The sequence below is a fragment of the Amblyomma americanum genome, chromosome 1 (genome assembly GCF_052857255.1).
Source record: "Amblyomma americanum isolate KBUSLIRL-KWMA chromosome 1, ASM5285725v1, whole genome shotgun sequence".
Classification (NCBI taxonomy): Eukaryota; Metazoa; Arthropoda; class Arachnida; order Ixodida; family Ixodidae; genus Amblyomma; species Amblyomma americanum.
In genome coordinates this window covers 200,728,520-200,745,732 of record NC_135497.1, presented here as the reverse complement: position 1 = coordinate 200,745,732, position 17,213 = coordinate 200,728,520, and the positions used below count along the sequence as shown (strand labels likewise).

General features: G+C 51.4%; 2 protein-coding genes across 2 annotated transcripts in view; one reads left to right on the top strand and one right to left on the bottom strand.

Annotated features, from left to right (window-relative positions):
• Positions 1-17,213, bottom strand: part of CDase (neutral ceramidase) — a 94,773-nt gene that overhangs the window by 55,208 nt on the left and 22,352 nt on the right. The window lies entirely within an intron of this gene.
• Positions 8,885-17,213, top strand: part of LOC144114497 (endothelin-converting enzyme 2-like) — a 49,710-nt gene continuing 41,381 nt past the window's right edge. Inside the window, exon 1 of the mRNA XM_077648283.1 lies at positions 8,885-9,154. The gene's annotated coding sequence lies outside the window, so the exon portion shown is untranslated. The remainder of the gene's footprint in view (positions 9,155-17,213) is intronic.

Below are 17,213 nucleotides of genomic sequence, written 5' to 3'. Positions count from 1 at the left end.
TTCGACGTGAAATGGACTGATACCACCAATAGTCGGTCATTGAAGGTGTTCGCCACCCGTTCCCACCATTTTCCGTGCAATTCCGATTATTTTTACCCGAAAAGGACTTTACCGCTCCGAGCCAGGCGCGGAACGGTAGGCCTCGCGTTGTAGCTATAGCACAACAAGGGCCCCCGCCGCTGCGGCCGCCGGTTAGGCCTACGGCCACCGGCGCGTCTAGACTCCCCTCGCCTGTGCATTGACCTCAGCAATGATGGTTTACAGCGTAGAAGGGGACGAAATCAACCGCGAAGACTTCGCTAACGACCCGCGTTGGTCGAGAGCAATCCAAGCCCGCAATGTGGTCTTCCCCATCCTAGCCACTTCGATTCCGGCTCTGAAGAAGGCCTCCCAAGCTCACCCACCCGCCGGCCCGGCCACGTCGGCGTCGCCCAATCAAGGAAAGACTATTTCTCAAAAACTTACACGTCATGCTCCACTACCAGAACTCCCGGCTACGGATCTGAAAGTAATTTTCCTACCTGGTGGCGGATTGAAACTTAGACAATGTAACGGCGGTGCGCTGCTGGCTACTGCGTGCGCGGCTGTGAAGCTCAACCACCATGACGCCCGGCAGCACGACCGACTCAGAGTTAACCCACACAAAACTCATTCACAATCAGCACCCCTGCCGACGTGCGTGCCGAAAACTACGTGCAGCTGCAGACGCTCCAACTCAACGACAAGCAATTCCCGGTAAAGGCTTACATCGCCGCGCCCGACGATGCCGTACGTGGAATTATCTACAACGAAATCTACAACCAAACCCAAGAAGACATATTCAACGACCTCGTCGCACTAAACCCCAGCGGATCCTACACAATAGCAGACGCGCGTCCTTTGGGCCGCACTAAATCAATCCTGATCACCTTCGTCAAAACCAAGGAGGTTCCCAAGCAGCTCAACTTCTACGGAGCCGTCTATAACTGCCACCCCTTCAAAGCCAAGGTATAGGCCTGTTTTAACTGCTGGGGACCAGGCCACCGATCGGACGTCTGCCCGCAAGCTGTCAGCAACCGATGTCACGGATGCGGCGACACTCTTCCGGAGACTTCAACTCCCACGTGCGACTCCAAATGTATCCTGTGCGGTGGCTCCCACTTCACGGGGTCCAAAAAATGCAAAGCCCGATTCGACCGGGCTGGCACCCCGAAATCCAACACCAATGCTACAACCACCACAGACAATCCCGCCGGGTTTTCATCCACCGAGAGCACGGCTGGGCAGTCCCGGCCATCATGCAGCCGGCTTTGGACCAACTCCAGGACCGGTTCCAGGTTCGTCTCACGGTAAAGACAGCACAGGAGCCAGTCCGCCTCTTTCCCGCCACTACCGGGACCAAAAGCCCAGCCCATGGATAAACAGGTGAGCTGGAAGCCGGGACCCCCCTCGCTCGCTAAAGAGAATGAAGAGCTCAAAGCACAACTCCGACAGCAGAGTTTATAAATTGCAGAGCTCCGCCAACAATTACATCTACTTCTCAGGAGAGAACAACCTACAAAGAATTCGGTCCCCTGACCCAGTACAAACTATCACACCCAAGCAACTCATTCCTTCCCCTTCCTCCACCTCCTCCTAACGCGCTGCGTCTCCTACTTGCAACCCCCCCCCCCCCCCCGCCAGTTAAGCGCAAGGCGCAAGCTGAATATGACCCCCACAACTCGGTAGACACAGCTGCGCTCACTCAGCTAACCTCGATAATTCAAAGCCTTGAAGAAAACATGAACACCCCCTACGCACTTACTGCAGCATGGATGGCAAACATTGTAGGCCGGATGACTGCCCTCGAGCGACGTCAAGGCGCACATGAAGCCTCTATGGCTGAAATCCAGCCCCACATACAAGGAACATTCATCACCGAGCCAAACGGCCCAAGTCTCATAGACCCGTCAGTCGCCCCCAACATGGCTGCCCAACGTAGCTGCATACGAGTGTGGCAGTGGAATTGCAGGAGCTTCCGAGCGAAGCGCAACAACCTGCAACTTCACCTTCAAAACCTCTCAGCAGACGAGATACCTACCGTTATAGCATTGCAAGAAACTCTCTGTAATGTCAAGCTTCGAAACTACACAGTTCATGAGTCACCCAGAGTGCTGCCACGAACGCGAGTAGCGACACTGGTTCACCGCAACATTACCGCAATTGAGCACGCTTTAGAGCTTGATGAAATAGAAGGCCTCTTAGTAGAACTCTTACCCCGCGCACGCAAGGGCAGCAGCCTCTTCATACTAAACGTTTATAGTCCACCAAAAGGCCCTCCGGCACCTCTCATTGTAGCAATGCGCAAAGCACTCACGATCAGTGCGGACCACCCCATTCTGATAATTGGCGACTTTAACGCCAACCACACCAGTTTGGGCTACTGTAAAAACTGTCGTAAAGGCACCTCGGTTTGGACTTTCATCCAGAACGAAGGCTTATCCCTGGTCAACGACACAGACCAACCCACAAGGATCGGAACAAGTGTTCAACACAACACCAGCCCGGACCTAACTCTCTCAAAACACCTCCACAATAGTCATTGGAGAAACACGCAGCACTCGTTTGGTAGTGATCACTATATACTAAGCACCGAACTCAACCTCACAACCTTAGCCCAGGCTAGAAAGCGACGCCTGCAGGTGGTGCACTGGACAAGTTCCGTCAAATCCGACGAGACGTCTCAGGCACCATCATAGATCTGGACACCTGGACACAAACCCTCACAAAGGACGTGGCTGGGGCCACATCCACAATCCCTGGCACCCCTAATGCAGAGACGGCAGATATTCGCCTACTACATATTTGGGAAGCGCATGCCAGCCTTCAAAAAAGGTGGCTCGCTCACAAACACAATCGGCCACTCAAGCGGCGCATAGCCACGCTCGTAAAGGAGATTGAAGCACACGCAAGCCAACTGACACACAAGCAATGGGGCCAGCTGTGCGATCATATGAGCGGCAACCTCGGCCTCAAAGACACGTGGACATTGCTTCGTTGCTTGCTCGAACCAGGAGGCACAAACGCAACGCAAAGGAAAAATGTCAACCACATTCTGCACAAGCTCCCTCCACAGGATGACGTCTTGTTAGACGCTTTTAAAGCACAATACCTTACCACAACTCCACCTACCCCGCTCCCTACTTACACCGGCGGTCCCAATCCTACACTAGATGAGGATATTTCCACATGGAAAGTTAAAGCCGCCATGCAGAAACTACGCACCACTTCGGCCCCGGGGGCAGACAAAATCAACAAGATGCTCAGGAATCTGGACGAGCGCTCCCTAATGGCTATAAAAGACGTCTTCAATAGGTGCTGGCAAGATGGAGCGCTACCAGCCCAATGGACGCACGCCCGCATAACCTTTATTCCGAAACCAGGCAAAACTCTAGATATAAAAAACTTACGCCCAATCTCGCTCACATCCTGTCTAGGCAAACTGTTCGAACATGTGGTCCTGGAACGCCTACAGAACCATATGGGCGATCACGAACTACTCCCCCACACGATGTTTAGCTTCCGCAGTCACTTGTCCATATAGGACGTTATGCTTCAGATCTCGGAAGAGGCTCTCCACCCCCGAAATGCAAAACGCATGCGAGCAATACTAGCTTTGGACCTAACCAAAGCCTTTGACAACGTCAGCCACTCCGCCTTCGTAGAAGCGCTCTCGGCACTAGGAATCGGCCCGCGCACCTTCAAATACCTTTCAGCTCCCCAACCTTCGCACTCGGCAGCAGAGGCACCCCGCAAGGGTCGGTCCTCTCGCCGCTGCTCTTGAACATAACGCTCATTCCCAAGGCCAAGACGTTAAACGCAGTTCATAATCTCTCGCACTCCTGCTATGCTGACGACATTACACTGTGGATAACCACAGGAAATGCCCGAGCCATGCATAGAAAAAAACATTGCAGGCCGGTGCCGACCTGGTGGCAGCGCATGCTGCAACCGTCGGTCTGGCCTGCTCCCCTACCAAATCCGAGTTACTCATTCTTCGACCACCTAGATAGGACGGATCTAGGCCCCCCGCCTCCAATAAAACTCACGTTGGATGGCACCCCCATCCCAGAAGTGGAAAAGGTCCGAATCCTAGGCATCCTACTCCAGAGCAACGGCAAGAACACCGCCATGATAACCAAACTCACAAACACCGTCCATCAGACCATGCGGCTAATACTACGAATTGCCAACCGGCACAGGGGCATGAGAGAACATAACCTCCGTCGCCTAGTTCAAGCATTCGTCGTCAGCCGCATAGTATATTCTCTCCCATATCTCTTCCTCACGAGAGCAGAAGAAGAGAAAATCAACGCCCTGATTCGCCAGGCACAAGGCCACGCTCAACCTCCCTCGACACACCTCCAACGAAGGCTCTTACTCATGGGCATACATAACACACTAGCCGAGCTTACAAAAGCTCACCGGACGGCACAACTTGAACGTCTCTCCTCCACCCCTACAGACCGCTGATTTCCATCACATATACTCTACATATGTTCCGAGTTCCAGCCGCCATCAGAGTGGCAACTCACTGACCTCGAGCGATGGGAGGTCGCGGTGTCCAGCTCTGACCCAGCTGTCCAAAAGCAGCTGATAGGCTGGGCTTCGGAAATCGCCGGAAATCACCGACTTAAAATCAGTTGCCGGGCGAGTTGGTACTTCATGCTTACATTCACAGCGCAAAGACAAACACGGACACGAGGGGATACGGCGCTTTGTGGTGTCTCCCCTCGTGTCCGTGCTCGTCTTTGCGCTGTGAATGTAAGCAATCACCGACTGCCGGCCACATCACGAGGCTAAGAGCCAACCCAAGAATAGCCTAACTAAAATATGGCTCAATATTTATTAAATTTTATCACCACCACCCTGTGGCTGCGCCACTACGCTGTCACGTGGCTGGTCACGTGGTGCGGAGCAGCTGCCGGCGGGGCGGCGCCATGGCTGATCACGTCGATGGTCACGTGACCAAGTTCCACTCGGCTAGCTGTAGCTATCGCGTCACTTTTGGTTTAACCACAGTTAAACCACCGCCAGTTTTTTCTTCCAATTCGCAACAAAACAACGCGTTCACGTTTAACCACTCAAATAGATATTCGTCCCGTGTGTCGTGGTCGAATGTTTGGGCAAAATTTTGAAGCAAATTGGGCCGCTTTATCATTGGAATGAGCATAGGGTTCGATCGTGACCCCCATATACCTACACCGCATAACGATTTAACTACCTTGCTGAGACGCCTGTCACGCTGCAGGCTTCGGGATCAATTACGACTGTTTTTTTTTTCATTGCGCTTTTATTCCTTTAGTGCTTCCGGCGTAGGCTCTGGTCGCAGAGCTGCTATGCCCAAACTTGGAGATTTTCAATTTCAGCATGCAACACCAGAAAATTCTTCCGACCAAACTGAGAAAAATTTAATTTGCTGCAGGCGTACGAACTTGGCCAGAAGGCACGTGCCAATGCGATTGCAACTTTATTTTTATCGTAATTTTTTTTATGAATTACTTGGGATAAAAACTGCGGGGCAAGTGCACTTTCCTCCTCCTCTGTCTGTTTCACCTCCACGTGGAACTCCGCTGGCAGCTTTGCCATTAGTCCTTCCCTGTCCTGTCATTTATTTGTTTTTTTTCTTTACATCAAAGTCAGGTGATTTGCCGTTCATATGTAGAGTCCAAAAGGTACATGTCCAGATGTGAAATTAAATGCGAGGAAAATGAAAAAAATTACAGGAAAATCAGACGCCTGATGCAACAACTCTGTGAAAGCAGTTGGATTCCCCCTTGATGATTACTTTGATGCTTTTACTCAAATGAATGTTTTTACTCAAAGCCGAGGCTTCATACACAGGAAAGGATTTATCTGCAGGATGAAGGTCGTCGCAAGTGGGTCAATGGTGGCAGTTGGTGGGGGGGCACAGCATCAGCCCAGCTAAACGTTCACTGAAGGTCCACGTTCCACCTTTGGGGAAAGGTAGAAAAAAAATCTGCGCCTGGGCCTAGAGTTTTCAGTCGGAAGCGGCTATTTTTATGATGAGCCGCAAGTAGAGAACTCATAGCCAACAGGATGTGCAGCGCAGTGCGTGGACTTCGGTGGAATTAAATTCAGGCTTCATTACAGCTCGTGCTACTTCTTTGCAGCAAGCTTCATTGATAAGTAATCTATTCAACTTTGTCGTCACGTTTACGGCGTCATGTTGCCTCGAACGAGAGTTCGTCGCGTACTGCTATACTTTCCCGACAGTTGTATCAAGCGAAGTAGGCGCGTACTCCACTCGTAAAGCGAAAGGCACCTCTGAAAATGCATTATACCTCGTAGGAAAAAAAGGCGCCGTCCGGTAACACGGTTCATGCGAAATATACTGCCATTATTGCTTTAAAGGGCTCACACTGAGTAGGTCCTATTGTTTCCTTGAGTCGCCTACGCTCTGCCAAGTGGTACAAATGCCCCCATTGCCGCTTCGCATAGCCGGCTTCGAGATATCGCCGTCGAAAGCTTTTTTTTTTTATGTAGAACGAAGTCTCGCTTATTTCATCACGATTAATTCGAACTTCCGGTTTATTCGAAGCGATGCGGCTTCGGTCCCGTCAACTCCAGTTCAGTCCCGGCTTCGTTGTAGACCACAGACATTTTCGCCATGCCTTAGCTATGTGTTGTAAAGCCGGGAGCGTAAAAAAGCCAGTTTCAGCTAATGTTGTATAACCAGGAAGCATTCCTGCCTTTCATTAAGCTTTTATGTAACTGCACCCCTTCATAATGCATCTAGGGCATGAGGGTGAATCCAACTAAATAAAATACAAAGCGCAGAACCACTGTAGTCACCCACAGCGCCATAAAGTTCACCAAAAAGATTATTAATTCACCAGGAAAAAGCTTCAGTAAGCGTCCGAATAGCGTGCGTAGCAAAACAATCGAAAAGAATTTACGCATTTATTTTACAGCGCAAAGTCTTCATTTGTGCACTTTCACTCCAGGCAGGAGAGAGGCACAGTTTTTTTCGACAGAAACTGCAGCGTGGCGCCACACATGTTGACCGATGTCTGAGGGCATTCAACCAAACAAGATACGGACGCACGCGCAGCTCCTGTTGATTTTTGGTAAACAATCAGAAGGTTGCCGCTGGGGCTAAACATGCCGGCTGACGAACCTTGTCAGCCCCAACTTCCAGATTTCATTGTTGGCATGATGTTTTGTGCGTGTGTGTGTCCCGTGCATTTTGACCACTCCAAAGATTTAAAAAAAAATATTGGATAACAGGGGAAAAAAATATTTCAACGGGAATCCGAACGGCGGAGTAAAAACCGACGCTCGTACGACCCGGTTGACAGGCCCTTGAAGCGCACCGAACTGAACACTGCGATAGCACAGCTCCCCGAAGAAGATAACAGATAATGATGTTTGTAAGCCCTTTGAAGAGATACAAGCAGTATAGTTCGCGTACACCGTGCAAGTGGATTGCATTCCGCGCTCTCAGGACTAGTAGCGCTCTTGTTAAAGGCGTCTTTCGCTTCACAAGCTGAGCCAATCCACATGTACCTAATTCGCTGAACGTATATCAGCACCGAAAACAGCTTTCATGGTCAGAGAACGCTCTAAACTTGAACAGTGCATTGAATGCATTAGGTACCGATAATTCACTCGCCATGGCTGTTAGATCATCAGTATACCGTCGGGGACAAATGTCTCTGGACCAGATGTAGCCCAAACAAAGAGGATACCTCAACTATTAGCTGGCGGCTCTAGACCACACCTTTGCAGGTGAAAGTCAAAATTTTGTTCTTTCACCTCTGGAAGTGTGCATGGTCTCCAGTCGGCAGTTTAATAACAGAGCTATATATAGACTTCGGTTACGGAGCGCCCGGTCCAGAGACTTTTTCCCCCGACTGTACAAACAGTAATCAAACCTCGGTTCACTTGGCTTGAGACCACTCGCTGGGCTACTGGCCCACCATACCAATTTTGCGCCTCATCACTGCCGCTTCGAACCAAAAATACCAGGCTCGACAGGAACCTCAGAACTTAAGAGCGCGAAGAACCGGTGAATAAAAACTAACACGCGTTAGCGCATTCGATCAGATAACATGCATGACAACATCGGACGGGGCTTGTAACAACGCTTGGAGCGGTGCCGCACGGTGCTTGAAACACTCTGCTTCTTTTATGCCTCGAGGCAGGGAGGAATACTCATCTAACCAGCGGTGAAATTTGATAATTCCAGGTTTCATTCCCCTCCGCGGTGGCTCAGTGATTAGAGCGCTGGGCTGCAAAGCCCGAGGACACCGGTTCGATTCCGGCCGCGACGACCACGTTTCGGTTGAGGCGAAAAGAAAGGCGACCGTGTACTGAGCGATGTTAAAGAACCTCAAGCGGTCGAAATTAACCCGGAGCCCTTCATTACGGCGTCCTTCGATCGTAGCACGTGTGTCGCTTTGAGACGTTAAACCCAATACGCAGTATACCATACCAGGTTCCATGAAAATTGCTCTGCGCACGACGTGACAACGAATTCCGTTTGAACTACACAACGCGGTCTGACATTCCACTGTCAAGCGCGCAGAGCGTTATATTAAAGGGAACGAAGTAGAAACAGCTTATGTAAAAACCAGCGATAATAAAAAAAAAATCTGTTATTCGCAGTCCTCGCTGAGCTTTTGCTCAGCGAGGCACTTTCGCGTTTTTGCCCTTCACTTTTCAAGCGTTCATCCATCTCTGGCGCTGTTTCGCTTCGCCACGTGCCCACTGATAACGTTTGCAGCAGCACATCAAGCGTTGGACGCGGAAATAATTCCTTTTTTTTTTCTTTTTGCTCTTGCCGTTGTTATAAACATGCGCCAAAGAACAGAAAGCGTCCGCAAATGTGGAGATGGTTTATGGTCTGCGGGGTTTAGCATCCCGAAGTGACTTATATGCTATGGGGGACGCTCGAAGTGGAGGACCCCGGACAATTTCAACCGACTGAGATTCTTAAAAGTGCACTGCCAGCGCACAGTACACGGGTCTCTAGCATTCCTCCTCCATCGAAATGCGACCGCCGCTGCCGGCATCGAACCCGTGGCTTTCGGGTCAGCAGCCGAGCGCCATAACCATTGCGCCACCCAGGCGGCTTCAAATTTGGAGAATGTCATTGAAGAGGTCACAAACTGTACGTACACCTCGCAAGCAAAAGTGACGGTCTCCTTTGCCTCTCGCTCTTATTTTGAAACGCATTCACGTCCCACACTGCAATGCTGAATGCGGTGTTAAAGTTTTAGCGTGGTACTTAGGTGTGCAATGGCACCATGAACACATGAAACGCCACGTACGGCTTGTCGGGCAAAAATGGAGTGGATTAGGGCTTACTTTTTCGCACGCATTTACCAGTATAACCAAAGTAATGCTTATGAGGTCACTGCCAGGTACTACAACCGCGCTGCCACTGCATTCTTAAAGTGTAACGCGCGCAAAATCGCGGGACAGTGCAAACGGACTGCCATGACGACTCTCATCGAAGTCGCCGGGGTCATGTTTATTGCAAACGCCCCGGTTTTCTGGGGCCGCTCGCACCGCCCGTTGTCTCCTCGTGGCCGAGAGGCGTGCAGCTTCTCGGCGGTACTTTTGATAGCACTGAGTGAGGCTGGGCCCCTTCGTTCCAAAGCGGCAGCTCTGCTCCAGTTTTGGGCTGCCCTCAGCCGCTTGTTGTGTTCCACTTTTGTTCGAGATCCATCTGAGCCATATGGGCACGCTTATCGTGTCGAGTGCGCGTTCTCAATTCTTTCACCGGGTTAATTCATTCGCCAGCCGGGCGCCCAACACCGCAGTCACGACTTCCTGTATTGCGCCGCCGCCGGCCGCGCATGCCACGAAGCCCGCGTGGGCCGTAAAAACGTCCCAAATAATCGCCGCGCCCCCCATCCCAACTCATCCAAGTCGAGTGAGGCGCCGAAATGAAGGGGAAAAAAAGGAAACGCGAAGTGAGGGGCGCAAATGTGGACGAAGCGAAAGAGTCGTGCGGCGTCCGGCTGCAGACCCACGCGCTTCTGCCGGCCGTAATCGAAGGCCACCGAGGTCGGCCCGTATTTGGAAAGGCGACCTGGCAAGGTGGAACGCTTCCGGCGTCGGCCGCGTAATTGTCTCCCGGTGCCGGGAGGAGCGGCGGCGATGGAGCCCCGTTCTCATTCCGCGCCCGGAGGTCGCCTCTGGGCGGCACTTGTTATCTCGAGGAAGTGTCCTTCCCTTCGGCTGGCTGCACGCTTCCGGAGTCTCTCCGGGGCTCGCTCCGTTCTCCTTCCCGCTTCGAAACGGCTGCGGCCCTGACAGCCGCCAGCTATCACGGCCGCCAGACTTTCATCTTCGTCAGCCCGGCCGCCGCCCTGCCCCGCGAGCAGCGCACGCCTGTACACCGCACGCGCAGCTCTCTCGGCGATGGCACGGGGTCACCGGGACTGCGCGGCGGCCGGAGGTCGCTGCCGCCCACGCCCCGGTCGGCCCAATCACCCGCCCGTCCGTCCGGCCGAGTCTGATCGATGGTCACGCGCCCGTCTCCGCTCACGCCGGCAGCGGCAGTCCGGCGAGCCCCGCAAATATAATCTCGCCGTTCGGCCGTCGTCGCCGTTCCACCGGCGTTATTTGCGGTGGTCGCTATAGGTGTCCTTCCGACGGAGATAGAGGGAGGGGTCCTTTTCCGCAACGGAGGGCTCGTTTAATTTTGGAGTCCCGGCATCCCAAATACCAAGGTTAAGGCTGCGATTCTGACCAAGATAAGGCACATCGCGTTCCAGGCGCCGTTCTCTCTCGTCGCGCTGGCACCGCGACAGCCGACTGCGCGCTGAGCACGGCGTCTCCGCAAGGCGTTTCCATCGTGCATGCGGGAAGAGCTGCTGTTTACCGCTTACCTCTTCTCGTCCCTTTTTAGCGACATACATACAGGCCGCATTTGTTCATCCTGAAATATGGCAGCAGTGGACTGAACAGCCCTATAATAATAATAATAATAATAATAATAATAATAATAATAATAATAATAATAATAATAATAATAATAATAATAATAATAATAATAATAATAATAATAATAATAATAATAATAATAATAATAATAATAATAATAATCTTTGTTTGCGCCATATGATATGACACGGGAGAAGGGCAGTAAAAGCTGCTTCATGGATGCATCTAAGACACGCTTACTACTTGGGCGGGACAAACGCGTTTGGAATCTAGTAAAGCAAGTAATTTGAATTACAGGCATTTGTCTTGCCTAATTTCTGAAATCGGCCAGGGCATAGTGAAAATGTTAGCGAACGAGGTTTTTTTCAAGTCCTCGGGCTTGTTCGCAAAGGGACCACCAAAAAAACCTTTAGCTTAATAATCGTGCTCTCCCATTCTTGCAACGAGAGTAGCCCCGTACAAGGGATCATTATTGAGTCTGTTATTATTCTAGCTGGCTGCCTCGAGGTGTACAATAGTATGCACGTCAAGAAAAATGGTTCCAACGTGACTGAGACTAGCCCAAGCTTCAGCTAAAAGACTGACAGGCTTGACGCAATAATAAGCTTTTCTTTATTTAGAGCCGGGTTCGAACCCGACCGCGGCGGCTGCGTTTTTATGGAGGAAAAAGCTAAGGCGCCCATGTGCTGTGCGATGTCAGTGCACGTTAAAGATCCCCAGGTGGTCGAAATTATTCCGGAGCCCTCCACTACGGCACCTCTTTCTTATTTCACTCCCTCCCTTATCCCTTCCCTTACGGCGCGGTTCAGGTGTCCAACGATATATGAGACAGATACTGTGGCATTTCCTTTCCCCCAAAACCAATTATTATTACAATTATAGTTTATTTAGACATTTTCCTGCCGAGAGAATAACACAGCTCTCAAGCATATGCAGCCTTTGCCACAGAAAGCCACAAGGTATTGGTCCGGGAGAACTTGTCGGTGATTCATACGAAGTGATGAAATCCATTCGTCCTTCAAGGTATTGCGCTATTTCCCAACTCTGCACGCCTAAGCGTAGCGTTCTGGCCGTCTTGTGTACCAGTATATATGGCTTCAGGTTAAGACGGCAAATCAGCTCATATTATCCGGTGCCCCAGTGCGACCACCCGTTCGCATATGAGCGTTCCTGCGCAGAGTCCAGGCAGTATATTTCACGTGGAGTTTCATTCGCGGCAAGAATAACAAACTCTATCGACGCAAATACGACATCGCAGCTGCAGCAATTTACGTCAAACCGACTCGGTCTGCACGTGTCATTGCGTTTGTGGATAAAATATGGATGAAACGACGCTCATTCCAAAACGTTGCTGCAACACTGTCAGAAAACTTTGGCATGCGCCGACTAAGTACGAGGGAGCATTTCCTACGGCACGTTTTTATCTGCCACGGCCGCTGCACGACGCAGGACGAAGTAAACGCAAAGCTTTACCGGCGTAAAGGCAGTGCATCTGCTGCCACGTCGCTTCGCGAGCCCTTTTCAAATACGACCTATATATATATATATATATATATATATATATATATATATATATATATATATATATATATATATATATATATATATATATATATATATATATATATATATATATATATATATATATATATATATATATATATGAGGGCATATTCAATTGTAAAGCAGTGTGTGCCGGAAACCTCCCGAAAGCCTTGACCTGTCGCTGCCGTTCTGCACTGTACTTACTGTACGCTGCACCACTTTCTGCCTGTGTCTAAACCCATTTATTCCGCACGATACACATTTGAGTTGTGCTAATGTTCCACATGGACAACCACGACGGATCGGCGGCTGCGGCGCTCGGTTGCTGATCACGAAAGAGTTTGCCGATTCGCACGGAAACTGTATCTGGATCGGGGCTAAATGCAGCAACACCTGTGCGCCGAGGTTTTTGTGCTCGTTATAACAGTGCCAGGTAGTCGCGATTAACATTGAGCCCTCTCCTCTGGCGCTCCATGCATCCGAGGTGCAGGCTACTGGAGCAGAAATATTGTGCATCAGTATCATCTGCAACCTATACTTAGGGCTCTTCGCTGTTAAATTGAGTGTAATAGTGGCCAATATTAGGCAGGCTGTCAATCGGCCGTTCTCCTTTCAGTCAGAAACTGGGTGTGAATCGGGTGGGTATCAGGCAGGACTTTCTCGAAACATTTCCACAGAAATTTCCACAAGAGGGAGGGGGTGTGTGGGCGTGGCTGCTATTTTTATAATGAAGAGAATTTAATCACGGCCAAATCTAGTTATAACCTAGCTATGAAAGCTAGGTTACATTGAACAAGTGTTTACGTGCTCTCGCGTTCCCGTTAGCATGCGCAGCGCTACCTCACGTAGATGCAACCTAGCTATAGAAGCAGGGCAGCAGGTTACAGGCAACAACATGTTTCAGTGTTTTATTTTTCTCTTCTCCAATAACTATTCGCGATTTCGTTACCACCTGCATTTGCAGCATTTCTGAGGTCACTAAAGAACTGCCGAGCTTTTGAATGCATGTACTCAGGCTACAAACGCATTATTTCAGCGTCACGGCTGCCATTTTAGCGAAGGCGAGTGCTTTATTGAGTGACGCCAGCCTCTGTTACGGGGCGTATTGCGCCCTCAGCGGGTATACTGTTGGAGTTCATATGGAAGCTGCATAGCCTCGTCTAGACTGACAAGGTCAGAACAGGGGGCTCAAGAAGGAGGCGACGAAAGTTAGGTCGTCAGCAGCTGCGGGGACTTTTCTGAAATGCGATTACAGCACCTGCTAGCTTACACACGGCACCCTTAGCAGTGGCAAGAAACAGCTGGGAGTGAAAGTTATTAGGTTAATCGGGTTTAACCCGAGCTTACGTGGGCCTTGTTTAAATCGGATTTACCCCGATAAATATAAAGCACAGAAACAGAACGCAGAAACATTGAGAAATCAGATTGAATTCGACAATGAAGGGCCACGCTTACAGTTTGCGCATGCCCAAGCGATAATTCCTTCTTAAGATATGACAGTCCCCACTAGCCGCGCTACTGCGTTTAATGCGAGCAGTGATGGAGGTAGGTAAACAGTTTTGAGGGCGCTTGGTAAGATGAACACGCTGCAGTCTTCGACAAGAGAGTACTGTTGAATGTCACGCATGGCAAGAATGGTTAAACCCGAACAAGAACGAACGCGTCGTGTATTGCATACACTGAAACAAAAGCATAGCAAATTGAGACATATTCCTCTCTCGGTGAGCCAATTGGACACTTTAAACGATGGAACGTTGAAGCACAGTAGTCAAGCAGTCAAAACAGAGGTACTTCCGATCAGAGCTACGCCTAAGACATAACTGAAGGACTAAAAAATTCCACTATTGCTCACTTTAGTTCTTCGGTGAAGTAAAAAAATGAGGTTTGTTGCAAATATTTATCCGTTTTTTTTTGGCATGAAAATATGATTTTTTTTTACTGTGAAACTCACGATGGACGAAGAAGGAAGAAGTATTTGGAGCCACGGCGGTCGAATTCCTTTCGTCGAGCGTTAAGTCCCTAGACCGGCACCATAATTGGACCGACCGCTAACAACTACACCACGATGACATCCGAGGCAGTGTCCCTGTTAACAAAACTCTGTTTCTGACTAAATCCACGAAAATGGCATCTTTGAAAGGTAATCTATAGACATAAAGTCGTGTTATACCAAGATTTACTGTCCAAAAACAGATGCCACTACGATAAGAATACATACGGACCACAACAGGATAGAAGAAAAGCCTGCACTCCAAGCTGACTTCGACAACCCCTTTTCAAAATTTGCAGCTGGAGCTTAATCTCGACGAATTATTTCACAGTTTTCGAACCGTGCAACAGCTCGAAGTAGCAGGACACTCCGGCAACGTAGGAAAGAGCCGCTTTCAGTTTACTTTCTGCGTTTACCTTGTGAAGGGCCGCATACGGGAGGCCCCGGCATTGCTGAAAAGAACTAACCAGGCGACCAGTACCCAAGACATTTTCCCTGCCCTCAAATTTATCGACCCAGACATGTCGGCGAAGACGGTGGTGGGGATGCGGCGGGCGATGCAGAAGACAGATGTGCAAAGACCGCCAGACGGCTAAAGAGGAGAGGCTGCGCGCGGCGCCCTACGCAACCGCAGTCTTCCCTGCGGTTTGCGCCGTGCTACCCCCCTACCGGCGCGCGAAGACGGGTTCGTTTGTGCGTTTGTGTGTGCAGGCCGACAGGCGACCTTACTAGCAGCGGACACGACGGGCTGCGTAATGGCTCGAGGTGGCGGAGGAGGTCGGCGGCTGGCACCAGACGGACTGACTGCAGAGAAGCGTCGCCCTCCGAGGGACACCTGATCCCCTTCGACCCATCCCCAACGGCGCCATCGGCCTTCACGTCGTAACAGCCGTGGATTCCAAGAAGTTTGGCGGGTGCCTTTGGTCGGCTGTGTGAGCAGCGGCGACGAAAAACCGTTGGGCGAAGATTACCCAGAGAGAGAGAAAGGGAATCTCCGGAGAGACGCGGCGGGGGCAGGGGGACAAAAGAAGGAAGTCGAGCAGAGACAGGCGAGGCGAACGGACGCAAGATATCGCGCTGGTCTATAGTCAGCGAAGCCGGACCTCAGCGTCCGTAGCAAACTGACCGCCAGCCGAAACGCCCAAGAGTCCTATGGCCTCGACCCGTCACAGCCCCGCCAGCCGAGAGACGCTGGGAAGAGAGGCAGACCCCGGGAGAGCCGAAGCAGCCGCGGCCCGCCGACGCGATACGATTGGAGTGGAGCCCCGATCTGCCGGACCTATAACCAGAGGCTCCTGAAGGCCAGTGGTGAGCGGACCACCAGTTTCTCCTTCAGGCAGAGAAGAATAAATATTGTTTTGCCGGGTTACCGCCTTGTTGGCTCATTTCTCCTCGCTTCAGCGGGACCCGTAGATTCTGTGACTGACCCCCGACAGGTGGGAACGTCACAACCTCGTGTCCCACGTCTTTACGCAGATACAAGCACTGTAACTGATCCACAGTACTGTCCGATATGGCAAGTGTCTACGCTTGCGGCATCGGCAGTAGTATTAGTGGTAAGTACTTTATTATAGTCGAACAGAACTCAAGAACGAAGCGGCACATGCCCCTCAAAGGAAGCCTTCCAACCAATGGCGTCGACCGATTCCCGTGCCGTCGCGGTCAACCGCCTTGCAACCGCCAGCCGCCTACGATGACACGCTAGCCGGTGCAAGGCGGTTGACCACGACGTCACGGATGCACCCCTCAGCCCAGGGTCCCAGAGGCAACAAGCAGCCGCCTCAGCCCGGTCTACCAGCCGGAGATGGCTGAGGGCCCAAGGTTTTAGTTCGGTATGCGTTCGTCCTGGTTCGCCAAAGATGTGGAATGAGTCCCTTCGCCTTATGCGACGTAGCGGGAAAGGAACCACAAACGCCGGGCGGACAAGGGAGGCGCAGTGCCTTCGCCTCGCGCCCTGATTGGGACTCGGCGACGCCGGTGCGCGTGGCGGCCGAGCGCGCGGTCACTATGCAGTTTGGCGCGTGCAGCCCAGGCTGTCGGGCATTCCGCAGCGTAAGGCGAGTATGGATACGCGCACTATTCTCTCCCTTTCGATGGTTTATTTTCCAACACTGCGCCGGAGGAAAGAGGGCAGCGGAGCGCGCGCGCGGAAAGCAAACACCCAGGGCACAGGAGCGGCCTGAGCAGATAAGAAAGAAGTACACAGAGAAAGGGGTGGAGCACGGCAATACCTCCGGAGCAGGAAGCTGCCGCCGCCGCCGCTGCTGAACGGCGGAGCCGAAGAAGAAGATGAAGAAAGTGATTCGGAACAACTTGTCCCAGTTAGCTGCGCCTGGAGCGTGGCTCACCGTCCCGGCCTGGCTGGCCGCGCGCTGATGGACAGGTTCCAGCATCCCGGGGAGGCGGCCCCGGACTCCGACGCGCATGAGGTACCCGCGCGTTCTCGTTCGCCGCAAGGTTAACGCGCTTCTGTGTACACAGGGTGCGGAGTGGGGGGCTGGCAACACACGGCTCTCCAGGGAACGAGTTCGCAAAGTCTCCTGGAGGAAAGGGTGACCCCCCCCCCCCTCCCCATTCTTCTGCTCACCATCGCCATGAAGAGCAAAAAGGATAGATGGGTTTCTTCTAGGACAGTGTGTATTTATGCCCCTAATCGAACGTTTGCCGTGTCAGTGCGAGACGAATCTGGGTCATGGCCGTTGCGACTTATGGGCCGATAGGCTCTGTATAAGCGAAGAGC